The sequence below is a fragment of the Siphateles boraxobius genome, unplaced genomic scaffold (assembly GCF_051911475.1).
Source record: "Siphateles boraxobius isolate OS27281-9 unplaced genomic scaffold, OSU_SipBor_1 65, whole genome shotgun sequence".
Lineage (NCBI taxonomy): Eukaryota > Metazoa > Chordata > Actinopteri > Cypriniformes > Leuciscidae > Siphateles > Siphateles boraxobius.
This window is the reverse complement of record NW_027509192.1, coordinates 12148527-12170148: the sequence shown is the minus strand read 5'-3', so window position 1 is coordinate 12170148 and position 21622 is coordinate 12148527. Positions and strand designations below refer to the sequence as shown.

The 21622-nt window shown below is 38.4% G+C and overlaps 1 protein-coding gene across 6 annotated transcripts in view; it reads left to right on the top strand.

Moving 5' to 3' along the window:
• grm8b (glutamate receptor, metabotropic 8b) overlaps positions 1–21622 on the top strand; it is a 193982-nt gene that overhangs the window by 99679 nt on the left and 72681 nt on the right. Inside the window, exon 1 of one of the 6 annotated variants that reach the window (XM_077211026.1) lies at positions 6712–6742. The exons of the other annotated variants lie outside the window; for them this stretch is intronic. The gene's annotated coding sequence lies outside the window, so the exon portion shown is untranslated. Of the gene's footprint in view, positions 1–6711; positions 6743–21622 lie in introns of those variants that run through there. 6 annotated transcript variants of the gene reach the window in all.

Here is a 21622-nt window from a genome sequence, read left to right as displayed (position 1 = left end):
ATTTTACACCACTGACAAGGGAAAAGTCACTACTCACGATGTTTATGGCTAGCTTCTAGCTTTCTGCTGCTTCTCTTTCAAGGTAGTGACGAAACGCACTCTGTAGCGCTGTTTGTTCGCTGTCGGCTACGGTAGAAACATGACGTCACAATATGTCGACCTTCATAGAAGGGGGTGCCTGCAGTTATGTAGATATAAATGTCTCATTCTAAGGTAATAAAAACATTACGGTTTATTAAGTAAGTTCTTTATACACCACTGAAAACATAGTTATGGATGTCATATTGCATTTCTGTTAATATATACTCACATTTTTTTACATATTGCACCTTTAAAGCGGCCAATATAGTACTGATGTATCTTACATCTTTCTTTCTTTCTTTTTTTCTTTCTTTCTTTCTTTAGTTGGTAGGAATGTTGTTTCAGGGCCAATAAAAGACAGTTGTATCCAAGAACACATCCTAATTGATTCAGGGACACCTTGCACATAGTAATTGGCAAAATCACATTGTCCCGCTGTAAACATATCATGTAACGTTTGTCATCATAACCAGCATTGCTCTGTTATGGTTGCTTTCAGCCATGACAGTTGAAGACGAATAATGGCCTATTTGATCTCATTAAGCTTGGATTGTTGATTGTCCAGAGGCACAGAGCATGTCAGATGAACGCTACTTTCATTCTATTGATTTTGAGAGAAAGTCCAATAAAAATGAGTGTTTTTCCACTTAACAACCACAGTCGTTTTACCTCAGCAGAATGAAAAAGGGTTCAATATTTTTCTTAGCCACAACAATTTTCACTTTCACAAACCCTTTTCTTTAAAGACAGTTAGATTTTGCATTTGCCTCTAATGAGGCTGGAAAGTGCTGATATGGCTGAAATACAGTGACATTTCTCTGTTCCAGAATAGTTTAAGACATCAGGTCTCGGAGAAGCGATCAAATATTCATTTATATGTAATATATGCGGCAATGTCCTCTTAAGTGTGTGCTGAACTTGGTCCCTAATAAGGGTGAAAAGAGGAATTCAGTAGGATATAATAGACTTATCTAAAGGGCTACTCTGCAGGGCCTTTTATAATTAATAATCCATTTCAATAAAAAGAGATCAGTAGATATGTACAGTGTTCTGAAAAACACAATCGGTTAACAGTGTTGATATAATATGGTTATCTGCTTTATATGTGATATTATCATTATAGTATTAAATTAGACTGTAGCTGTTATTGAAATCCCTCATGTTATATATATTTCTGTCATGACAACTCTTACTCTATGTGGCGAACAGGACGGCCGAGGGACGTGAGAGAACGGCGCGAGGCCGGTGGTGCGATTGATAATGAGCAACACCTGTGAGCACACCGGTCTCGCATCTCTCATGGAGGAGCGGAAGCATAAAGGAGGAGCGACGACGTTGATGATCGAGAGACCGGTGTGCTCACAGGTGTTGCTCATTATCAATCGCACCACCGGCCTCGCGCCGTTCTCTCGCGTCCCTCGGCCGTCCTGTTCGCCACACTCTTATTAACTCAATTGGCTTATTGGGTTATTTTAGATATTACAAGAAATAATCCCCGTAGCAGATCTATACAGGTGGAGCTGGGGAAGGCGGAGGGTCTCTGAAAGCATGCTGCAGACTGTTAACAGCAAACAATGCCAAGTATAAGAAAATATAAATAAAATTAAATGCGGACTCAGTGATGAGCTAATTTACATAGAAAGGAGGTGTGGTTGCACCAAAATTATTCATTTTAATATGCCACATCTCTATTTTAGTGCATTTAGGGACTGGTTAAACTGCGTGAATAAGACATTGGTTTTGGTGCTGAAATACCACATGTAAAACTGGCCCTATAGTTAGAACAACTTTAAATAGACCAAACTTTTTTTGTCGTGACCTCTATGAAACCAATTTCTCACATTGTGATACTAGGAGGAATGCTCTTTTTCTGTGAGTGTTTGCTGATTGCGTTGAATATTTCATAGTTGTAAGTGTTGTTCAAGCCAGCCAGTTGAATAAATGTGTCCATAGACACATGCTCCAAAGTATCACTCTGCCCTAATTGATCGCATTCGCATGCCTCCTTGGATGCCGTTCAAAGGGAATGCGACAAGCGATGGCAAATCTGGGGCATATTAACAGGCAAATACATCTTCACTCAAGACACCCCCTCAGTAATCTCCCACTCTCTGTAACCAATCCTTTTTCATTCCAAAGATCTCTGATTCACAAAGGATTTGCAATGTTACTTTTGGTTTGATGATGTCTTTAATGTAGCATCCAAGGACGTTACAGTGATAAAAATAAAACGGCAACTGCGGTGTGGGGAAAACATAATAGACTATCAGGGCATAACTGTTCCAGTTGTTGATTTAATCTCATGCTGTTTTCACACTTAGTGTGTTTGCTGGAGTCTGAATCTGAATTTGATTGCCGTACGTCCCACCACCCCCGCTGATCTGCTTTCACTCTGTTATATTGTTTGCAAAATGTGGCGAGGAGGACCACATGAAGTTGTTTAACACTGCCGTCAGGCCACAAAATGTGAATAAAAAAAAATGGAAGCCATTACTTCCAAATATTTAAGGATACTTGTGGCCAGTAATTCTGTCTGAATACTCAATTCTGTTTAGCTGGAAGGTGTGAAATAAAAGCGTTTAACTCAGAAACTGAAACAGAAACACACAGAAACATTCAGGGGCACCGAAACTTCATCAAAGCTCCCCCGTGACCTTTTCTAATAAATTAACTTTGCTGCTATTGAATCACTACATTATATTACTCAGCAAGAAGGCTTTAATGTAACTGTTTTTGAAGTAATTCAACTCACAGCTTCATTGCTAGAGAGACGTTAAACACATGCAGGTAATATACACACAAACAGACATCTCTCTCTCTCTCTCTCTCTCTCTCTCTCTCTCTCTCTCTCTCTCGATTTATTAAGGCTAATTCATTCAAATAAATGTTATAATTTAATCAAATAAAGGTAACCTTACAGCACTACTTTATCTCTGTCTGATTTAAGGCAGGCAGAATGCTAGATCTAATGAGACGTAGCTGACAAAAATAACCGCCATTTTGACCCTTCCAGTCAAATTTAGCGCTGCAAATACCAATAGAAGCTTTAACTTGGCAAAACAGGAAAATTACCATGGGAATAAGCGTGATAATCCATGGCTAGCTGTGCATTAAATGATTTACACTTCGTGATGGGTGGATCTTTAATAACTGTTAAGATATATTGTGCATCCTTAATAATCTAATATTATTAGATCTTAATAATCTTAATAATGTTAAAATAGTCTTGGGCCACTTGATGTCTAATGTAAAATCTGGGTTCTGAAACAACTTGGTTAAGACCTAAAAAGTCTAAAAAGTAAATGCAGAAATGCCTTGAGTAGCCTTAAATGTTATTTGATGGAAGGTATGCCTGTTCCACGAAAATTCACATTTTAGCCAGTTTCACTTTGGTTTTATTAAAAAATATTCCAAAACTAAGCAATCATGATCTGGTGGCTAGTATGAAACCTGTACTTTTATCATTTGTTCAGTTTGTTTTTTAGTAACATTCTGTCTGCTCAGTCTAGCTAGCTAGCTAGTTTCTTAGAAGATTAATTATTAGCCTGTTTTCTTTGCTTCTGTTGGCAGCTTTTAAGTTTACAAGGATTGTTTAACTGGGCTTTATTATCTCCATTACCAGAGTCATGAAAGGTTATCAATGTTCTCTTAAGGATGAAGTTGGAAATGAGCAGCTAATTTTCACAGTTTGACTTGTGTGTCTTTAAAAAGGCAGGCTTAAAAACGCATCTGTTGTTCAATTGAAGGCAGAATTCAAAGGGCTTTATGAAGTGAGAAAGCTTAGTAATTAATTATGTTCACTGTTATTAAGTATTTACTTTCTTGTGTTCAAATTGTGTATTACAGCATCATTCAGATTCCCTCAGACATCAAATCTTTGTTCATTTTATAGGGCTGTAAACGTCAAACCCAACTCTCAGAGCTATTAAGCTTAGTTTAAGAACATTTGAGATTTTTCTGACATCTCTCATCCACACGTTCAGCCCTGGATCTTTCTGGATTGGTGTCCTGCTGAACTCAGAGGGGCTCTGATGATATTTGGCAGTCTGTAGTTCTTCAAGTTTGTGAGGGTATCAGCTAGACATTTTAAGTAAAATAATCTGCAGAGATACAAGATCAGGGCTTAATACAGGCATTAACCTAATGCTGAAAGCATCCCACTTGAGACCCAATGGATGTATGGTCTTATTTTTTGTTCATGGAATCTGGGCGGATTTCCATATTGTTTTCATCCCGCTTTTTGTTTTTATGCCCAGCTCTGGGCATAAGAAAAGAGGAGCATTTGAGCAAATGAAGTGATTGAAAGGCTAGTGAATTCAAATGAATCCAGTCATGTCAAATGTGCACAGTATTCATGACTCACAGCATGTGGTTTCCTGAGAAAGAGTTGAGATGTCTTTGATTAAGGGATCTTGGTGACAGAGTGAAGAAAATCATTGGCACGGCAACCCAATCTATCAAATTAAATCTTGAAGTCACATAATATCAAGTTAAGGTAAACTACCTTTCAAATGTTTGGGGTCGGTAAGATCTTGGTTTCCACAAACATATTAAGCAGCACAACTGTTTTCAACATTGACAATAATAAGAAATGTTTCTTGAGCAGTAAATCAGCCTATTAGAATGATTTCTGAAGGATCATGTGACACTAAAGATTGGAGTAATGATGCTGAAAATTCAGCTTGCATCACAGGAATAAATTACATTTTAAAATATAAACAAATAGAAAACTTCACAGGTCATCTGTTACCTTTTGATAATGAGACTCTCGGGAGTTTTTGAAGTTTTAGTTCCCTGTGTTTATTTCCTGTTTCCTTGGTTTCAAAGTATGTTATCAGTTGTTACCACGGTTACTGATTTAGTCCACCTGTGGCTTCCAAACCTATTTGACTTCTGTGGAACATAAAAGAGGATATTTTGAGGAATGTCTAAACAACCTCTTCATATCTTGTTTTGTGTTCAGCAGGTTAAAAAAATAAGTCATCTAAATTATCTCATCATTTGTTAATAGATTTACCTTTTTCCTGAAATATTTCTTCCTCAGAAGTTCTGAAAGAATATTCCCTAAGGAAGTGTAATCATTAAGAGCATTGAGATCTGCTAAATAACTTACAATTCTTATCCTTAATGACCTGATATCCAAATAGCAGTACATTTCAAAGAATGAAAATAACTTTTATTCATTTCTAGTGAAGGTCAGATATCTATTCTTACCCTCTTTTCCTGTCAAAAAGTAATTTAGAATTTCCGAACCTTGTATTTTCTTATATTTTGGCTGACATTAATTATTTAGAGGAAAAGTTTTTTTTAAAGGGAATGAATAGTTATTCACATCCTGCGTTGGAGATATGACAGTCTGTCTTATTCTCTCTCTTTCTGTTGGTGAGGTTTGTGTCAGTTTGACTGTGTACACAAACATATGAGATTGTGCTGGATGTATCCATGTAATATTTAAAACCGTTTCCACAATATCCAACAAATGATACATTATCACTCTGCTCTGGATACAAACAGCTTCATCTCTCACTGCTAGAAAACACATCTCATGAAATTTTGCACTATCCTCAGCTTGTCTCATTGCAATAAAGCCCTTTGTTGAGACCTTCCATGAATACTGCATTCCTGTCATCTCTCAAGCATCCAAAATGAGATTGAGTCAATGATGAGATTCATCATTAGCATTTTCATAAGGAGTAAAAGGCTACGCTTCCCCCAGGGCCCTGTTGCACATGGAAAAGTACAACGCTGCCAACCTGACAGTGACAACAGCACCTTTCACGCGATCGCTCTGATCAGAACATGCAAATAAACCTGTTATTTTATAATTAACTACTCCGAATAAGCTTTTCCAGATGTCCTATGAAATATTTAGTAGCTTGAGAAGTTATTACATTTACACAGAGAATTCAGTACATTCCCAACCTGAATGGAGATATAGTCACGAATAGTATTCCATGACCTCGATCGGTTTACGAGGTTAAATGGTGAATTAAGTTAGTCTGTCTAATACGAAAATGAGCCTGACATGCTTCCATTCTGCTAGTCTTAGCATATATACTAAATAAAATTTGAATGGAAAAATTAGACAAACTAAAATGACTAACTGGTGGTCCCGGGATACTTTTTTTTAGCAATAACTCTTTGTAGAAATGGCATGTTACATAAATGCAAGATGTTACAGTGTAAATCTTTCTAAATTTGTTAAATGTATATTCATATTTGAAATTATCAATGAAATCTGACAACAACTGTCTCAAACTTTTTTTTTAAATGCTTGAATCATGACTAAAAACTGAATTTTTCAGGCTGAACCAAGCTAATGTGCATGCGCAGTCCTAAGCGTGCATCTCAGAAAACTGTCTGTTTCTATAGGAACCGGAGCATCTAACGTAAGCTTCAGTGATGCGAGGACTTTACCAATCGGCGAATGGGTCTTTTCTTTAGAAGGCGGGACTTATTCCGCCATATTGCGCGTTGCACTTTCTCCCATTCATAGTAATACAAGTGCATCTTTCTGTTGATAAAGTCTTTGATTTTTTTCCTACTATGGAAGTCAATGGCTACCTTTAACTGTCTGCTTACCAAACCAACATTCTTTAAAATATCCTTTTTTTGTGTTGAACAGAAGAAATAAACTTATACAGGTTTGGAACAACATGGGGTGAGTAAATGATGACAGAATTCTAATTTTTGGATGAACTATCCCTTTAAGTGTAAAATGTGTTAAAAGAAAAATGTGCTTTTACCAAATTTTAAACAAAAACAAATTTTTTACAAAATTTTGCTTAGTACCCCTATCAAATAATTTGTCATTAACAGTTTCTCAATGCTTAATCTATATTTAATAGCAGCTCTTTGTATATAATATATCACTGCCTTGTGCATAATTGCAGGTATGACTGATGATTGGTCTTATTAAGCTGTTTTAGCAGTCACCGTTTGTTCACTGTGATAGGTGGAGAATCGTTTCCTTGTGGTAAATGGTTGTTGCTTCCAATTTTTTGTTGATCTGAAGCCAGATTGAAGAATGAGATACAATAAAACAAACACTGAGAACAGCAAAGCATAATGACATGCTAGATATCAGTTTAATAGCAGCATGCTACTTAATCAATATTTGTTGTTTCTTCAATTGTGCAGCCTCAGATGTTTACACAACTAATTGATTCTGGCAAAGGGTTGTCACACAACGGATGACCTTATTTTAAGTCTGTAGATTGTATTGCAAAAGTTGTACTGCAATATATTTACTCTTTCCCTGCCATAGAATCTTCCATAATTTATGACACAACACTTCCCCGCCATTGACAGAATTCTCTGGCAATCCATGTTTTCACTATTTAAATGGCAGGGGCGCTGTTACGCATTTTCTGAAATAGTATAGAATCTCCAGATCAAAATATAGGCGAAGAAGAAACAAACGATAGGAGCATTGCTTACGCACATAATAAGCTAACGTGATCATCAAACAGCATTTAAATCAAAATTAATTAATCAATTATATTTATTTATTGGTAATAATATATATTTAATATACATTGAAACATTTTTTTAAATACTTTTTTGAAAATAATAAAGATGTGTACATTTACATGTATTAAAGATTACTTTATGGTACTTTACAGCATCACATGACTTTTTAGATGTATTAAATGTAATACTTTCTTAAAAATATTATTAACATTTTTTTAAAACCATACCAACATGAATACAAAGAGTGCATATCTATGTTATAAGTTATTATGGGAAATTTAAACTAGATTTTTAAATGATTTTTCCCCTTTTCTTTATCATGGACACTCATATTTGTAATTGACCCTTGAGCAAGTAAGCAACAGATTTTAGTTTTGTATTTTTTATATACTATTATAGTCAGTGTTAGGGGTAATGCATTACAAGTAGCATACATTATGTAATCAGATAACTTTTTGTTGTAACAAGTAACATTACTTTATACATTTACACATTCATATTTTAGGTACTATTTTTAAAAAGCAATGCACATTAATTAGTTTCATTAATTTGCTTTAACATTTTTTAAACTGCTGAATTAAAGTTCCCTTTCAAGGGAACTCGAGCTGCGTTTGAGACGCGGTGGGAACGCTCTGCGTGATTACGTCGTGAAGCACCTGTAAAATCAGTCCAATGGAAGCCCGCTACGACATAGGTGACGTCATAGACCAGGAAACTATAAAGCAACCCTGAAATCAGACCGCGACAGCTTCTGCACCTTCAGCAAGCGCTCTCTGTATATCTGTCCTTGTCTATTTATTGTTGTCTGTCAAGCCCAATATATCTATCATTATTATGGCGAGCAAGCAAGATTATAGACGGTGTGTTGTTCCCTGCCCTCGTTATATACGGGTGGGGACACACACATCAGCTTTGTGTTGCTTGTTTGGGAGTGGAGCATGCCCAGTCAGTCCTCGAGGGGGCTGATTGTGAGCATTGTATGAGTCTATCTATGAAGACGCTCCGCTCTCTCCGATCGTTCTTTGAGGAGGACGGTACGGTTTGCGCTCCCCGCGCGGGTCCCGCTGTTGCCTAGACACGGCGGCGACTCGCATTTTGGGATTCGAAATCGGATCTGACAGCGTGGGTTGGGACGGGCCCCGCCCTATCTCAGCTTTCACCTGCAGATCCAGTGTGCTGCGATTTCCAGTTCTGAGGAATTGGTATCGTTAGTGTTTTGTTAAGAAAAAGTGAACAAAACAAATAAAAATATTAAGAAAAAGGCAGATGTTTGATTTTTCAATAAATAGGCAGCTCATAACTCTGTTGAATAAAGAGGAGCTTTTAAAAGGAGGCTTTTCTAATGCTGTTGCTAGTTAAATATTTACTGGACAGCTGAACATTATGAGAGTGAAAATAAAAAGAGTTTATTAGATGAAATATATCTAAAAAAACAGGAAAACTCTGTATCTCAGCCTCCTCGTCGGGGACTACTGGTTTTTCCCTATCTCCACACTGAGGTGTCGAGATCGTGGAATAAACCGGTTTCTATTTTATGTGTTTAATACCCAAACGTCTAACTAGAGTAATGTTATGGGTATTAAGTATCATGGTATGACAGTGCCTTGGATTATAGAGACGCTTGCGAGCTTTCTCTCTCCCGAGTCGGCGTCATCATTTTTAACCCCGACGTTACCCACCAGCCATCTTTAATAATAAATAAATATTATTAGGCAGTACTGGTGGGTAAAGTATTTAAGGACATAGATGAATGTGAGGATGTCAGCATTGACTCTATTCGAGAATATATATATATATATATATATATATATATATATATATATATATATATATATATATATGTTTATATGTATATGTTTTTCTGATATAAAAATAAAGAAAAAGAAAGATGAAAATGTCTGTTCTTCTGGACGCTCCGCTTTCAAGAAAACTAAACCTTTCAGCGGCGTTCCAGAGGTTTCTTCCTCACCAATCTATGTTCCTGAAACTGGCATAGAGTACAAAGAAGAAGACCTGATGCCGAGGCTATCAGGCTTCTAAGGGTGGTCCCCTCCGGGGGAGGGACGGTTTTGAGAAATGGTTTCTCCTCGGCGCCCTCTGGGGTGCGACTCTCTGAGGAGGGTCGCAGCGCTGCCAGTTCGGTTGTTCCCTGCCGGTTCGCCGTTCAGGGCACCGAGGTGTCAGCTTCCCCATACGATCCTCCGAGGAGGGTCGTAGGAACTAAGCTAGTTAGAGGTAGGCAAGATCTGAGGACTGTCGTCATCTCTAATAAAGCTTAGACAAGAAGTCCTGTCGAATGAAAAAAAAAAAAAAAAGAGGGACGGTTTTGAGAAATCGTTTCTCCTAACGGCGCCCTCTGGGGTGCGACTCTCTGAGGAGGGTCGCAGCGCTGCCAGTTCGGTTGTTCCCTGCCGGTTCGCCGCTTCAGGGCGCCGAGGTGTCAGCGTCCCCGTGCAATCCTCTGAGGAGGGTTGTAGAATGGTCAGTTCGGTTGTTCCCTGCCGGTTCGCCGCTTCAGGGCACCGAAATGGTTGTTCAATCAAATCCAGAGGCCAGTCTCGAGAGACTGGTTCCCTTATCGGAATTTCTGGCAGCGTGGAAACTTCTGCCAAATATTTCTCTATGGGTCCTGCACATAATAGAAAAGGGTTACAGAATTCAGCTCGGTTCTCGTCCGCCCAGATTTCAAGGAGTCCTCCCCACGGTGGTGGACTCACAGCAGGCTCTGGTAATGGAGCAAGAAGTACTGACACTTCTTCGAAAGGGAGCTATAGAAAGGGTTTCTCCTCCCAGCAGAGAGTCAGGGTTTTACAGCCGTTACTTCATTGTTCCAAAGAAGGATGGAGGGCTGCGTCCTATTCTAGACCTGCGCCAGTTAAACAGCAGGGTTCAGAAACTCAAGTTCAGAATGCTTACATTCAAACAGATTGTATCACAGATTCAGTCCGAGGACTGGTTTGTCACAATAGACTTGAAGGTACTTCCATGTATCTATCCATCCTCATCACAGGAGGTTCCTGAGGTTCGCTTTCGGGGGCGAAGCATACCAATATCGGGTTCTTCCATTTGGCCTAGGTTTATCTCCCCGCACTTTTACAAAATGCGTGGATGCAGCTCTGGCTCCGTTGAGACTCCAGGGCATCCGCGTATTAAATTACATCGACGATTGGTTGATTTTAGCTCAGTCAGAGCAGGTGGCAGTTCAGCATCGAGATGGTGTTCTGTCTCACATAAAGAGTTTGGGGTTGCGGCTAAACACCAAAAAGAGTGTGCTCCTCCCTGCTCAGAGGACCACTTTTCTAGGTGTAATTTGGGATTCGACCACAATGCAGACACGCCTGTCTCCTGCTCGTATTTCTGCGATTCTCACAGCCGCAAAGAATGTGAAACTAGGCCAGTCACTCACTGTGAAACAGTCTCAGAGACTGTTGGGTCTCATGGCAGCTGCGTCCAACGTTATTACTTTTGGCCTTCTGTACATGAGACCCCTGCAGTGGTGGCTCAGGACCAAGGGGTTTTCTCCGAGGGGAAATCCGTTCCGCAAGATCAAGGTCACGTGGCTCTGCCTTCGTGCCTTGGCCTTGTGGAATAAACCTTGGTTCCTCGCCCAGGGCCCAGTGTTGGGGGCACCTTGTCGACGCGTCACGCTTTCGACGGATGCTTCCCTCACGGGATGGGGGGCGGTCATGAGTGGCCGCTCGGCGCAAGGTCTGTGGCAGGACCATCAATGTTCCTGGCACATAAATTGTTTAGAGTTGATGGCGGTATTTCTAGCACTCAAATATTTCCTGCCAGACCTGAGAGGCCATCACGTGTTGGTCCGCACAGACAACACTTCGGTGGTCTCCTATATCAACCATCAGGGGGGTCTGAGGTCAAGTCACCTTTGCAAATTGGCCCATCAGATCCTCCTATGGGCCCAGGGGAAGTTACTGTCGCTCAAGGCGGTATATATTCCGGGGCGTCAGAATGTGGGAGCAGAATTCTGTCGAGACAGGGGCTGAGGCCCGGGGAGTGGAGACTTCACCCAGAAGTGGTGGAGTTCCTGTGGGAAAAGTTCGGTCGTGCTCAGGTAGACCTTTTCGCATCATCAGATTCAACCCATTGTCCCATGTGGTTCTCTCTAACGCACCCAGCTCCTCTCGGTCTGGATGCTATGGTGCAGGTGTGGCCGAGGCTGCACCTGTACCTCTTTCCCCCGATATCTTTGCCTGTGGGCCTGGCCTCTGAGGGTGCCAGGCTCAGGGAGACCGGTCTTTCGACCGATGTTGTAGAAACCATTCTTCAATCCAGAGCTCCTTCCACGAGAAGGCTGTATGCGCTAAAATGGAAACTTTTCACCACGTGGTGTGTTGAACGTCAGTTAGATCCTGTTAACTGCCCTGTTGGTTCAGTTCTTGATTTTCTGCAAGGCCGTTTCTCGGCCAGGTTATCTCCTTCCACCCTAAAGGTTTACGTGGTGTACGTGATATAGGTTATGTTATTGAATGCATTACTGAGCAAAACTTTACACCTGCAAAAATTACACTTGCAAAAAAGAACTTCTCAAAAAAAAAATCACCTGCAAGGCCTGGAAGAGAGCGAGTCTCAGCCAGCCGCGGAAAAGTAACGCATTACTTTCCATAAAAAGCAACTAAATAACGTAAATAGTTACTTAGGGAGTAACACAATATTCTAATTCACAACGAGTAAAAGGAACTTTCCCCAACACTATTTATATTATATATTAATATTTTGAATTAGCCTTTATTTTTATATTTCCAGTATTTTGTTTAAGTTTTAGTCATTTGGTTGTGCTTTTGTCATTTTTATTAGTTTGTGTTTTTCAATACATTTCTATTTAGGCTAGCTTTAATTCACTTTTATTTCAGTTAAAAAGTTCTATTTTAATCATTTTAGTTACCAATAACAACAATGATTACCAACCAGGAACCGACCAGGAAACCATAGCAACTACATAGCAAAACAAATCGCTCTGAACTCTGTATACTTATACGTAGCAATATATAATGATTGATTGTTCAATACAGAAGTGAATAGGCCTCTGAAAGAAACACCGTTTCGTGTTTTCAACCCATGTTAACAATCAATCCTTCATGTTTATGTGTTACCTGAATATGCAATTAGAGAACTTGAAAGACGTGCGCAAGTTTTATCGTCAGGTTCAGAGCCGACAAACAAGAGAAGCATTTCTGTCAGGCAACACATAAAATGCAGCCTCAGGTGACTGACATCTAGAGCTAATGTTCCTCGCCTGTATGAAATGTGCCTCCATTCAGCTACACAAACCCCCTCCAGCGGCATATAAGGCTCTAGTATGCATCATTGTTCTTAGATGACAGTTTTAATCAAGGTGACAAGTCTTTGTGTGGTTTCATTAATGGCTGACAGCCGCAGTGCTGTGGCAGATGAGGGAAAACGCAATGTGCTTCACGGACTATTTCCTTTGCCCCAAAAGCAGAGCGCCTTCTGAGGATTACAACCTGTCACACAAAGACAATTACACTTCAAAAACACTTTATGAGCTCAACCGCTAAAGACGAACGGAGGAGCGGCACTTAAGGTACCCCGAAACCCACTGATACCGCCTGTGCGGTACACAAGAGTGTTTAAGTCTTAGTGTTAGAAGCGTCTACAGAGGGTTTATGTCAAAATAGTATATTTTATGTCATGGCAAGGAGTGAAACTATTGCAAATTAAAATAAAAACATATATATATATATATATATATATATATATATATATATATATATATATATATATATATATATATATATAAAGTATTATACATACACTTTCTCTGCTGTTTCCGACTGCCTTATTAGGCCAGGAAGTAAGATTATTGGGGGCTCGTCCAGTATCGTAATTTGCATTTTTCTTTGTTTTATGATTTACATAAAATGCATAAAACTTTCATATTACACAATATGAAAGATTTTTGGATTAAAATATCCAAAAACTACTAAAACAATGTTATATATTTTGTTGACTTGTGTACTTACATTATCCAAAATGTTTTTAACTATGTTTAAATCTAGAGTTTTAACCAGTGTAACGTCCCGTGTCATTGCGTCACCTGTTAATGACGTCATATCCGTCTTACCCTCGATTTCCGCTTTTACTGCCGTAGAAACCATGGAAACTCCAAAGACGCTTTAATATATTATGTGTTTTATTAGACAGGTCGACAAGCGTTTGGATACCTTTATTGACGGAAACTAATCATTGTTATACAGCTCAACACTGTCTTATTGTTTGAATCTCTCGTTTTTTTGATTTACCACCAGTAACAAATTTGTACCCAAAAAGTAAATCAGACAACACAATTTTGTCAAGTGGCTAGTATGGCATAATCAGAACAAGCTTTATTTGTACTAAAAGTAATACAGTATTTTCTCTGCCATATAATATATTTTAAAATTAATTGCATACCATTTAGCAACAGAAGTCTGCTAAGAAGTCAAGATTAATATGATATTCTAATATTGATCTAGCTTACTGCAATGTGCAACAAGCTGAGTAACGTTATAACAGAACTTTCAATTGTTTTCAACTCTTTCAATTTCAGTTGTAATTCATCACTTGCTGCTGTTTCATTCAAATGAAATTGAAACAAAATTGAAAATTGAACAATTCCTTTAATTTTTTGGCAAACAAAGTGCTGCAACCCAGATGTTTACTGTTTAAACATGGACATCCACAAAACATGGACAAAAATGTTATATTTTGTTATAAAAAAAAATGCTTAAAATGTGCTTAAATATATTTTATTATTTTAATATACTCTGTTATTTTGAGAAGTACATTCTACTGTACAATAGTAAAATTTCTGTTAAGTTTAACCAAACTTTTATTTAGGCAGGTTGTGGTGAAAACCTTTGAGGTTTGTGTTTGTTCATAATATGACTAGTTTTTAATCAAATGAAATAGTGAATTTTTCATAAAGTGATTCTCAGGATAGTTCAGGAGTTAGTTAATTTGGTCATGTCCTCGAATAGAGAGACAACAGACACTGAAAACCCCACAAGCAAATAGTTTAGCAATTTGCAATTAGTTTTTATTAGTAGTGTGATGAAACTGTGCCATTCATTCACAGACACTGTCTTTTTGCTCTTTAATATTCACAGAAACTGGTCCATATCGCAGTTTGATTAAGTGAACGGCCCTACTTTTAATTTATTTATCCAATTTCCATGACATTATACAGTAAATTCCATTTTTATGACTGTATTTCCCAGTTTTGTCCACTTGTTCCGCACTGTAGAAATCATAAGGCCCTAATTGTGTAATAAATGTTAGGTTTTGCTGAGAGGAAGGTTGGTACTGAGTCACAGATGCTAGTGGTCATCATTTTAGTGGAGTCCTGGATGTGCTACGCAACACCTGGACCTCAAGGACAAATGGTGCACAGGTTGCATCAAGGTACGAGCTCAGCAAAGGTGCTAGATATATGGCTGGATAATGAAGATTATAAAAAAAAAACATTTAAAATAATGAATTGTGCACAATAAGGCCAGAACATAAAATATAATTAGGTAAGCTTTTTTTTATAGAATAGTTCATGTTAATTTCAACATTTACTAATACATTATTAAAATCAAAAGCTGTATTTTTTAAACATCTGTTAATGCAATGTGAACTAACATGAAGGACTGTATTTTTTATTAAGTAACATTAATTAAGATTAATAAATACTGTAACAAATGTATTGCTCATTAGTTTATGTTAGTTAATACATTAACCAATGTTAACAAATGAGACCTTATTGTAAAGTTTCATCAAAATATTTAATTTTGATATAGTAATTGATGTGACTGATTAATTAATCAGAACATCATGTTATCAAATGTATTAAAATTTTGAATTGACTGACAGCCCACTAAACATGATATATTTGTGTATTAAGCAAACGCATTGCTCACTGCTCCTCTCTTTGGTCCCTTTGAAATAGGAAATGACTTGATGACTAGTTGACGTGTCCTTGCCTTGGTTGAAATTACATTTTTGCTTTTGGCATAAAAGATTTGCCACCAATTTTCATAGAGAACAGATTTTTTATCTTAACAACCGAACGCAATTATAACACAAATACCGCTCACAAGGTTGCTTTGGTCCGTCTTTTCAGCGTATAGAAAAATATTTTCAATTCAGCTAAAGACAGCCGCTTCTGACCTTGTAGAGACTGATTTCTTTTTTGACACATGTTTCTTGATGTTTCTGTTTCTGTACTATCATATAAATGCTTTAGCAATAGGTTAGACAGCAGTGCTTCTTTCAAATCACTACAGCTCTTTTCCCATTTTTTCCCCTCCAAGTTAGGTAATCTAATTTGAATGCAAATGTGCCAGCAGTAGGCGAGAAGGAACGCACGCGCCTTTAAAATATCAATATTTATTGCATCTATTTAAACCGCTGGGTTGGTATAACGTAGGATATTTAAAATGCGTCCATGGCATCTGTTTGAATTGTAACTGCGGATTATATTAAATGCACTAGTTACGTATTCAAACTCTCAAAGCCTTCAAAAAAGACATTAACACCACCAGTCAAGAGCAGATCGTTGTGTATTAACCACATGAAAGCATTTTCTGTCGTTCTAATGCTATGCAAACACCCTGTCCTGGGTGAAAATTGTCTCTGCACCCACTCGTGTCCTCCGGGACGTGTAATGGGAACGAATTGTCTCCTCTTATTTTTCCCTAATGTAAAGAAAGCCGTGCACGGCTCTCAAAGGAGAATGCCAAACGTGGTTCTCTGATCCTTAAGGCAATTTTGAACCTCAATCTCAGTGTTTCGCATCTGGAAGGTTTATAATTTAGCAATACTTTGTTTGTCAGAGGATACATGTACAGTAATAGCAGAATGACAACCATTAATGTATTATTCTCTGTGTTGAGTCGTGTATGCATTACTGTAATGGGCTTTACATATTAAACATTCTAATCCACATTTTATGCAGAGTGCAATTATCTTTTTATTTTGATCAGGTGTCATTGAGATTATGATACAGAATATACACTTTGAATGGCAGTTCAAATAATGTGCTATATAAAAATTGATTGATTAACTTTTTATAATTTAGTGTGTAAGATTTGAAATCTCAATCTGTTGTTGCTAAAATGACAGAAATATTACTCTTGAACAACAATTGATTGTAAAGTGTCATGAATTTTGAATATTGAGCAACACGTTTCTATTTACATACTAGTTTACTAGCATACACAGTGATAGTTAACTTTAAGTATTTTTCACTGAAATGAAAAGTATAGAAATACTAAATTTACTTTGTTGTAAAAGAAAGTGTGCTGTATAAATACTGATAAAGAAGCATGTTACTATTTCACCTGTAAGTTACTTTCTATATGACCAACATTTTACTATTTAATATGTTAATGGTTATAGTTAATTTAAAGTTTCAACCATCCACTTTGAATAGCAGTACGGCATAATAAATATTACTTTACTATTTAGAGACTATTTTATTAGAAATCTCAATCAGTTGTAGCTCAAATGACAGAAATACTATTTTTGAACAACGTACAGTAAAAACATAAAGTGTCCAAAATAAATTATTTACTAGTTAATTTCAAGGTTTTTTACTGAAATTAAAGTACAGAAATACTACTTTTACTTAGTAAATAAAAAATGTGCTATATGAATATTAATAAACAAACGTGTCACCATTTTTTAGCCAGCAACATTTTACTATAATATTTAAGATTAAATTTAAGATTCAAGTAAAATCTCATTGTTGCTGAAATTAAACTGGCAAAGATCCTTGAACCGTTATTTCACATGTCTTTGAACTGATCGCTTTGGCATTTTCAGGCCTGGTACAAATGAATACTGTCAGCATGCTCTGCTTAATGCAGTATGATGGGGCAGAGATTCATTTATAGCACGGAAGCCCCTCTCCTCCGGTCCAAACGTGTCTTTCTACAGCAATTAACTGCGGAAAGGTTGATCTTAGACGTGAGCTGGCAGAGATATGTCTTTGTCTACGCCACTGCTTTTGTCTTCAAAGGAAGGAGGCATCCTCTCCCAGGAAACACTGCAAGTTATATAGTGATAAACTTTGTAACTTACTACCTGCAAAAGTTTTAAATGGAGTTTTACTGTAATTGCGGCTCCAGTGATTTTGGTAGCTAGAAATGAGCTGTATATTCATTGCCAGGCTCTGATTCCTATTAAAGAGGAAACTTTAACCTTTCATCGTTCAGTTCCATAATTCATATTGACCTTTTATGTAACAAGAAGGGATTCAAACCTAGCCTTGCTTTCTAAGGAAGCATCATAAATGTAACTAATAAATGATTGGATGCACTCTACAACTGATTCATACTAGTAATATAAGACGAAAAGGCAACGCTTTATTATACTTAACAATGGATAGTTCCGGTCAGAGTTTGACATGAACTTTTTTGCTCATCAGCTACTTTGGCCAGTGGTTTTCCAAAGTTACGAGCCACTCAGCATTTTCACTGGCCACAATTTTGACACCTATACCATGGGGAAAACTGCCATACAGATATTTTTTTAATATTATCTCATAATTTGGCAGCAGGTATATCAGGCTGCTGTCACTTTAATATCTGACGCACTGATCCAATATACTGTTACACAAGCGTTTTCTTTCTCAACTGTTTATGTTCACTTAAAACATAATTGACTGTGTTTACGAGAATATTCACCAAGGCCGACATTTTGACATAATTGTGTGTTTAAGTGCAATAAGCAGCAAAAAACAACTCATTTTAGTACTGAGAGGCAGCTTTATGTTCGCACACTTTGGTTAGGCTACTTTCGCGCACTATATTCTCGACAACACTACATTGCACTGTGTATTATTTTAGATGCCTTTTAAAAAGACTACAATTGAAAAATGTATATTAAATATGAGCAGGAGTAATTGTGTTACACACCACTGCTGAAATACACCCGCATTTTTCGGGTGTTAATGCCAAGCCCTGATTCCGGTCCTTGATTATGATTGATTGAGTCTCGAAGCTGTTGTACAGTATATTACTCTACAAACATACACCTTATACACCAATATTTTTATGGACTAACCATTTTATAAAAGCAATAAGCCTGTTAAGCTGTGGTTTACAATGAAATATGCATAAATATAATATAACATAAAATATAAATATAAATATGCATTTACATCAATTTAATTACATTTTGATTAACAGTCATTAAATTTAAACTTTTTTTACATTTTTATACATTTATAAGATCTAGACAAATTTTAAAATAGATTTTTAAAAGATTTTTCCTTTTATATTTGATGTTTTTATTTTTATTTTGCACATGCATTACCATTAATCTACATTAATAAATACTGCAAAGAATATTGTTTCTCAACTTCGCATTAACTAACATTTACGAATTAAACCTCATTGCCAACCTTTTGAAACAGTGTGTTTATGGTATTTAGAGAGCCGGCTCCCTGGATTTAGGAACTGAGCACAATGACAAAGCGGAAAAACCTTGTTAACTGACTTTTATACGTATTAGCATAGAACTTTTTTGTGCTAATTATCTCGACTCTGACTGAAGTCGTTTGGTATAACATACACATACAGTGTTTTGTACAGATGTGAGTGTATCACTTCCCACAGATGCTTTTGTTCCGGTTTCAAACCTTTCATCGCATGCACAGTGTGGTATGCATTTGTGTCGGCTTATGCACGTCGCACCACTAATGGCTGCCACGGTTTGCATGTGAAGCACAAAAGCCCTCGCTCCCACGCTCAGCACACTTTTTGTGCGACACTGGCTGTGCTCGTGTCTGAGGGAAAAGGTGAGATTGTTCTGCCGTGTGATAGCAAACCGAGGCTTACTTCTGCCAAAATATTGAAAGGCTGTATAAAATGAACAGTAAACAGTGGAAAAGAAAATTTGGCTTCAATGTGGGATTTATTTTCAAAATGAACTTGGCACTGATTGCATTAGTATTTTAAATACTGCCTAATGTCTCTTAACTGCATTATGTGTGACATGAAGGGAAACTTTTGCTCATTAAAAAAAGTTCTTTAGCAGATTTTTCAGCCTAAAAATTTTAGCTGAATTAAACTTTGAATTTAAGGCTTTGAGGTTTAATTATGCAAAACACCAAAAGTACATTTACTGTATGAGATGCACTATATGGACACCATATCTGTCACGGAATGGTAGACAAGAGACGTGGATTCAGATGCAGAGTGATTTAATAACAAAACAAACAGGGTAGGTACAAACTTCAGGACTTAGACATCACGGGAGGAACACGAAGACACGTAACATGTACAACTAACCAGCACTGGACTGCAAACACAAAGGAGACTATATAGGAACCAAACACAGGAGACTAACGAGACAACCCAGGTGAAGAACGTTAATCACTAAACAGATAACGAGATGGGAGGGGCTGACAATAGACAGAAGAGCACATGGCACAAGGAACAACATAACAGCCATGTGCTCACAACAGACTAGACAAGACACAAACACACGACAACCCGGGAGTGTCACAAAACTACGAGGAAACCCAGACAAGGAAGACAGAGCTGTGACAATATCGGTTATCGGCCAATATTAGATTTTTTAAATTATTATTATTGTTTGATATTTGGCATTTAATTGTAATAAACTGACTGAATATGGAATCTAGAAAAATGTCAAGAAGATATGAGACAGTCGATTTTTTGTGGTGTATGTTATAGTGTTGAATTTTAAGTTCTAGCCATTATATAGAAACATAAAGTTTATAGTCTTTATAACTGTTATATCGCTGTTCTCCCAGATGGTCTGACCCAGTCAAAGGCAGAGTCACAGACTCACAAAACCTGGCCCCTCAGCCATCTAGAACACCTTGAGCTCAGGATAAACTTCTCCAAGAGTGTACTGTCCCCCAGCAAGCGTATAACGTACCTGGGAACAGTTATCGACTCTGTTCAGATGAGAGCTTGGCTCACGCCAGACCACGCTCTCTCTATTCAACAGCTAGCTGCTTTGTTCAAAGCAGGCTCCCTCACGCCCCTCAGAACGTTTCAAAGGGCACTGGGCCTTATGGCCTCTGCATCGTCAGTACCCCAGCTAGGCCTACTGCGTATGTGCTGCCTTCACCGCTGGCTGAAACGCCAAGTCCCAGCTAATGCATGGCGGCTCGGCCGCCTACTTATCAGGGTAAACCATGGCTGTATCAAAGCCCTGGCCCCTTGGAAAGACACCAGCTGGTACCAGTCTGGTGTAAGCATGGGTCTGGTCTCAAGGAGGAAGGTGATTTCAACAGACGCCTCCAACTTAGGTTGGGGGGCTCTGTACGAGGGCAGGCCTGCCTCCGGCCTCTGGTTGAGCTCAGAGAAGCGCCTACATATCAACTGCCTCGAAATGAGAGCGGTCTTTCTTGCCCTAAACACCTTCCTCTCACACCTGGCAGGACACCATGTACTGGTCCGGACGGACAACATGGTAGTGGTGTCATATATAAATCACCAGGGCGGTCTCAGGTCATACAACCTGTACACTATGGCCAAACAGCTCCTCTTATGGGCTCATGCCAACCTGTGCTCACTCAGAGCAGTGCATGTACCGGGCATACTGAACCAGGGTGCAGATATGCCATCTCAAAACAAATTCCCCCCAAGGAATGGTCTCTCCACCCTCAGACGGTTCTTTTGATATGGAGTGTCTTCTGGAGGGCAGAGGTCGACCTATTCGCCTCAGAAGACAACTCTCACTGCCCAAAATTCTTTTCGAAGAACAGCTATGCGCTGGCACACGAAAGGCCCAACCGCCCTCTTAACGCATTCCCTCCGGTCTCGATGCTCCCTCAGGTCATCGAACGAATCAGGGAGAACAAGTGTGCAGTCCTCTTAATAGCCCCTCTCTGGCGGACCCAGACATGGTTCCCCGAGTTGATGCAGCTGCTAAAGACAGCTCCCTGGCCTATTCCGCTGTGGAAGGACCTCCTCACGCAGGCGAACAGGAGAGTCTGGCACCCCCGTCCCGACTTTTGGGCACTCCATGTATGGCCCCTCAACGGGTATCCAGGGACCTCCTGGAGAGAGTCCTAAACACTATT